The sequence below is a fragment of the Anastrepha ludens genome, chromosome X, assembly GCF_028408465.1.
Source record: "Anastrepha ludens isolate Willacy chromosome X, idAnaLude1.1, whole genome shotgun sequence".
Taxonomy (NCBI): Eukaryota; Metazoa; Arthropoda; class Insecta; order Diptera; family Tephritidae; genus Anastrepha; species Anastrepha ludens.
Genome location: NC_071503.1, coordinates 86607271 through 86614168, shown reverse-complemented (window position 1 = coordinate 86614168; position 6898 = coordinate 86607271).

Genomic DNA, 6898 nt, shown 5'->3' with positions numbered 1-6898 from the left:
GCCTGCTTGAGTGAACCACCGATTGCATAGCAACACATCGTTGACATGCTTGGTAGGCAGGCCAGCGGTACCACTTGTCATGCGCATGCAACAACACAATGCTAGCGGTAGAGTCCAAGCGACCTTTTTCGCGCAACAACACTTACAGGTGATTACCACTGATCGCGAGGGTATAAAAGGCGGTATCATCGCCTGTCGAAGTTCAGTTCTTGTAACGTTGCAGAAGTTGCAGAGTCAACTAAAAAAATAAAGTAAATAAAGTTCCTATGTATTTAATTCAAACAAAGTGTTGTTTTATTTTATAAGCAATATGACTTGCTTAACTGGCGCCCAACTAAAGTAGAATCCAGTGTCCTGTGAAAAAATAAATATCCTCTTAAAGAAAGGATAGTGACTGGTTAAAACCATAATCTAAACAAAAAAAAAAAAAAATCTTTTATAAATGTGTAAAAAAAAAGAATAATAAAAACTATGGAAAAAGAAAAATAAAAAATTGATTAGTGCTTAAATAAAACTAAATTGAAGTGCTAGAAATAAAAGAAAAAAACTAATATCCTTTCAAAAAAAAAAAAAACAAGAAAAACAGAAAAAAATTGTCACTAAATTTAAATCTGCTTGAAAAAACAAAAAAACTTTCCTCAAGTGATGGGAACAGATGCGAGTGCTTGAAGAATATTACAAAAACACAAAAAAAAAAAAAAAAACAGCATTCAGAAACGAAGGCAAAAATATGATAAATGATAAATGCGATACCCAAACAGCAAACAATGACAGATGTTGAAGCAAAAAATAGCAGCAAAAACAAATCAAATTAAATAAAAATCACAGCAAGACGAAGCGGCAAAAGGCAGGCAAGAAAATATTATACAAATCAGCATTATTGTGAAGCGATTGCCGGTAATTGTGTGAAAACTCAAAGCTAAGAAAATAATTCTGTAATTCTCCCAACTACGGGGAACTGATGAGTAAGTATTATATTAAGAAAATATAAAAATAAGAGGAAAAAGTAAAACTTAAAATAAAATTAAAAATAGAAATATAAATAAAAAATAAAACTTACAAATACATACATACACGCATACGTTTATTAAGAGACAAAGTAATGGAAATAAGTAAAAACAAATAAAAAAATATTTACATGTAATTTTTGTGCACTCATGAGAATGAAAACTCACTAGAACTCACAAACATCAGAGCAGATAGAAAATATAGTTTAAAGGAAAACACCACTCAACAAAATCTTGGCTATCAGAAGTCTAGTAAGTATTGTAATTAAAAAAACAAAAACATAATTAGAGTAGATCGTTTGCTTAAAAAAAAAAAATATTTTGTATTATTGAAAATAAAATTATAAATAATAAATAAACATTAAAAATGGATAGAACTGCAGTGGCTAGTCTGTTAGAGTCGACAGTAGAAGTGGTTGAGCAGAATTTTAGGGAACAATTAGCAGAGCTAAAACGAGAGTTTCAAAGTATTTTACCCAAAAAAATAGAAGTTCTTAAGCCCGTTACTATTGTCCAAGGTGTGCAAAGTACTCACACGGACCTTAATTTGATAAAGTCTCTACCGGAATTTAGGGGTAAAATTTCAGAATACCCAGCTTGGAGAGAAGCAGCTAGGTTCGCGACAAGCTATTATACCGAGGGCTCAGAGCCATATTATATTGCCATGGGTATTTTGCGTAACAAAATAACCTCAGCAGCTAATGAAAATCTTAGCGCTTTTAACACACCATTAAACTTTAAAGCTATTGTAAGTAAATTAGATCAACTTTATGCAGATAAACGACCACTCCACATATTAGAGAACCAACTAAACACCCTCAGGCAGGGAAAAATGTCTATTAATCAATATTATGATGCAGTTGATAGGCAACTAACATTGATTTTAAATAAAAATATAATGACCTATAGCAGAAATGAGCAACTCGTTCATGCATTTAATGCTAAGGCTAGGGAAAATGCTTTAAGAGTTTTCATTTCTGGCCTTAAACGCCCACTCTGCGATACCCTTTTTTCAGCGAACCCGCCGGATCTTCCCAGTGCACTTGCTGCAGCGCAGGAGCTGCAACATAATCGCGAAAGGTATGAGTTTGCACATACATATGCCTCAGGCATATTGCCACAAGCTTTCCAGAGCGCTCCATTGTTTAACACTGTGCCGCAACCGAATCGAGCTAACAGTCCAGCGCAATATCCTGTCCCTATGGAAGTAGATCGGGGAACCTCTCTACTTAGACAAATCCCCCAAACTCGAACTAATCCCTCCGACCGATTCAACCGTCAACAAATAATCCAACAGGGAAATAGTTCTAATTTCCCAAATCCTTATCAGCAGCGGTCACGGCATCAAGCCAATAATTTTTTCCAACCACAACAACAGTATAGGATACCTCATACTAATCACACCCCCACTCAAACACCCTTGCAACGGCAACAACAACAACAATATAAGAGACCTTACACCCGTACAAATAACACCTCCACTCAAGCGCCCATTCAAAAACTCCAGCGTTTCAACGCTATGGGAAACGAGCCATATTCTACCGAAATGGACGAATATGAGGACCCCTTTTCAAACGAACCACCGTACTCCGAAATGGGAGACACCGAGTTACCAGATGAGGTCAATTTTTTAGGCTATGGTCGAACTTGCCCTTCATTACCCGAACCTTACCAAATGGACAAGTTCTTAAAATTTTAATAGATACAGGAACATCAAAAAATTACATTAAAAGACATAGTTTTTTGAAAGGTATAACTCAAATAAAATATCCCTTTCAACTAAGATCCATAAATGGTGTGAATAAAATTTCTGAGAAATGCAAAGTAAATATTTTAGGATTTACTGCTACTTTTTTTATACTTCCACAACTAGACACTTTCGATGGAATCATTGGGTATGATTTGTTGAAAGGTATTGAGGCAAAAATTGACACTAAGGTTGGTCTCATTTTCCACAAAAACGGAAAAGAGAAGCTTAACTTTTTTCAGTGCCAACAAGTTAACACGGCCCAAACTAAACCAATTGAAGTACCCTGTAGTATCGAAGAATTAAAGCAACGTAATTTTAATGCATTTGCAAATCCAATTGTTATAGCAACAATAGACACATTAATTGATAGGCCAATTTACTCAAGAAGCTACCCATACCCAATATCAGTAGGAAACTTTGTTAATAATGAAATAGAATCTCTGCTTAAAGACGGCATAATAAGAAAGTCCTATTCACCCTACAACTCACCTGTCCATGTAGTCTCAAAGAAAGGTTTAGATGACGACGGAAATCCAAATTTAAGAATGGTTATCGATTTCCGGAAGCTAAACGAGCATACTACTTCCGACAAATATCCCATTCCCGATACCACAGTGATACTTTCAAATTTAGGCAAGTCCAAACTATTCACAACTCTAGACCTTAAGTCCGGGTTTCACCAAATTTGTCTTCTAGAGAAAGATAGGTGCAAAACTGCATTCAGCGTAAACAACGGCAAATATGAGTTTTGTCGTTTGCCCTTTGGTTTGAAAAATGCACCGAGCATATTTCAAAGAGCAATCGATGATATATTGCGCGACGACATTGGGAAATATGTCACGTTTACGTTGATGATATCATCATTTTTTCACCTGATGAAAAGTCACATTTTAAGCACGTTGACTCCATATTGAAAAAAATTGAGCAAGCAGGAATGCGGGTATCGTTAGAAAAATCTAAATTTTTTAAAAGTGAGGTCGAGTTTTCAGGTTTCACAGTCTCTCATAGAGGAATCCAAACATGTCCTAGCAAAGTAGAAGCTATCCTTAGTTACCAACAGCCAAAGTCGTTAAGATCTTTGCGGTCCTTTTTGGGTCTTTCCGGTTATTACCGTAGGTTTATTAAGGACTATGCGCAAATTTCAAAACCTCTCACGAAATATTTAAGAGGCGACAATGGCCATGTTAGCAGTCGTCAGTCCAAAAAAGTGAATATTTCCCTTGATGATGAAGCAGTCAAGGCCTTCAATAAATTAAAATCTATTCTGGCTTCGGAAGATGTCCTTCTTCAACATCCAGACTACTCTAAGCCATTTGAGATAACAACGGACGCCTCATCCGTAGCCCTAGGAACCGTACTTTCCCAAAACGGCAAACCCATAACCATGATATCTCGCACGTTGTCTAAGGCTGAAGAGAATTATGCTACAAACGAACGCGAACTCTTAGCGATAGTTTGGGCATTCCAAAAGTTAAGACATTACCTATACAGTATTAAAAATATACATATTTTCACTGATCATTAGCCCCTTACATTCGCTATGTCAGATAAACATCCAAATTCCAAAATTAAAAGATGGACTGCATTCATAAATTCTTTCGCACCGAAATATTTTTACAAGCCCGGCAAAGAAAACAAAGTAGCTGACGCACTTTCTCGACAATATATTCACAACCTTGATGACTCAGATGATACTGCTCATAGTATAATTTCCCTTTCTAATACAATTAAAACCATTAAAAATCCTGTAAACCAATTTAAAGCTCAATTAGTTCTATTACCATCCGAATTTAACAGCAAATCTACCAAAATTTTATTTCAAAAACTACTTAGGCATACCGTATATTTTAAAACTGCGGAGTATCTTTTACAAACTATCCGGGAAAAAGTCAACCCAAATGTAGTTAATGGAATCTGTTGCGACCTCGAAACCTTAGTTAGAGTTCAGTCTCTTCTCTTGTCCAACTTCCCAGGAGTAAGATTTATCCATACGGAAAAATTGGTAATAGACCTAATAAAAAGAGAAGATCAAATTGAAGCTGCTACTATGGAGCATAACAGAGCCCATCGTTCAATCCTAGAGAACTATAAGCAGTTGATATCCGAATATTTTTTCCCAGATATTAAGAAAACTTTAACAACAATAGCTAAAAATTGTAAAACATGCTTGGAAAATAAATATAATAGACACCCATCAAAAACCAATATAGGGCAAACACCAATTCCAGAATATCCCGGTCAGATCCTCCATGTGGATATATTCTCTGTTGAGAAATTTCACTTTTTTACCTGCATAGACAAATTTTCCAAATTTACCATTACCATTCCAATTGAATCCAGATCAACGAATGATATCAAAACGGCTTTATTAATAGTTCTAAATAAGTTCAAAAAAAATAAAACAATTGTGTCGGACAATGAAAAATCCCTCCAGTCTAACACAATATCTAATATGTTAAAATATCATTTTAATATTGAGCAATTTTTCATACCAGCCTTACACAGTAACAGTAATGGCCAAATCGAAAGAGCGCATTCAACGCTTACAGAAATCGCTAGATGCATAAAAGCCGAACAAAATATTACAGATACCCAAGAACTAATTCTACTTGCCACATATAAATATAATAACTCCATACATTCTACTGTAAATGCAAAACCTTTAGATATTATTAATCATTTTACTAAAGATCACCTTGAATCAGTAAAAGCAGCACTTACTGCTGCACAAGACAGTATTGTTAAAAAATCTAATAATAGTCAAAAAACCTATCAGGAAGGCGAAAAAGTATATGTTCGTCGTAATAAGCGTTTAGGAAATAAATTAAATAAGGTGTACGTTGAAAATGTCGTACAAAAAGATTTAGGTACGACTGTCTTGATAAATGGTAGAAAATTCCATAAAGATAATTTAAGATAACTTCCGTTAATCTGTTTACTAAAGGAAAAATCCTGAAAAATATCAACGACTTCTACTGTTCGCACCAAAACTAGCTTAAGATAAAATCATTTTCGATTGAAGCATATTTTGTTACAATTTTACCATTAAAATGTAATATCAGTTTTTTTTTGAATTTTTGTCTAAATTACTTATTTCCAAAAATCAGAAAATTTCATTGCATCAATGTACAAATAAAAAAAAATACGAAGGAAATAATTACAAAAAAGAAACGTACATATGTATACGGTAATTATAATTTCCCCATCATAATTTTTCAAAACATAAAGTTGTTAAAATATATTAAATATAACTATTTATTGTCCAAGATTAATTATTAAATAAAAATTTTTTTCTGTAAATTCTACTCTTTTCGGAAAGCAAAGATTTTTCTTATTGTTAAAATTCGTAAATAAAATAAAGATGTTTAATAAGAAAAAGTCGTACATATGCATACGAAATACATAAACTCTTTAAACAAATTTTGTTACGATCATCTACCTGACCCAAAAATTATTAATTATGATAAAATATTTTTATCCAAAAAAATTATTTTGTAAAAAAAAAACCCTAAACACGAAAATTTAAACATTTTCACATATGTTTTTTTTTTTCTCAAACGTAATTTTATTTTATAAAACAAAAAATAACTATAAAAGCACCACGAATGTGTAAACTTTGGGTACTATAATTAAAGATCAAATTTTGAATTGCTTAAAAAAAAAGAGAAGTTAATTATAGTAAAATATTGTTGTTCGAAAATAAATTATTTAGTAATAAAAAAAAAAAACCAAAAAACTAAAATTGTAACATTTTCATTTATGCTTTTTTCTCAAAAGTAATTTTTTCTATTTAGTGTAAAGCAAAAAAATAAGCATAAGAACAACGCGAATAAGCAAATGGAATGCATAATCTTTTTGAGAAGTTAATTAGAATTTTGAATTGTTTAGAAGAAAAAGCTAATTATAAAGCCACAACTTTTTATTTTTTTCAAGACATTTATATGGAGTATATGTTATTTAGTTAAAAAAGTTGTAATGTTAAACTCATTTTGTTATCATAAAAATTCCAAAAATATCAACCAAAAATGAAAGACTTTTTCTAATTGAAATTAAAATTGTAATTTTCCAAAAGGCCGAAAAAGGCATTACTTTACTTACAAAAATAGCCTAAGAAATAGTTGTAAGCTTTAGATTTAGCCTA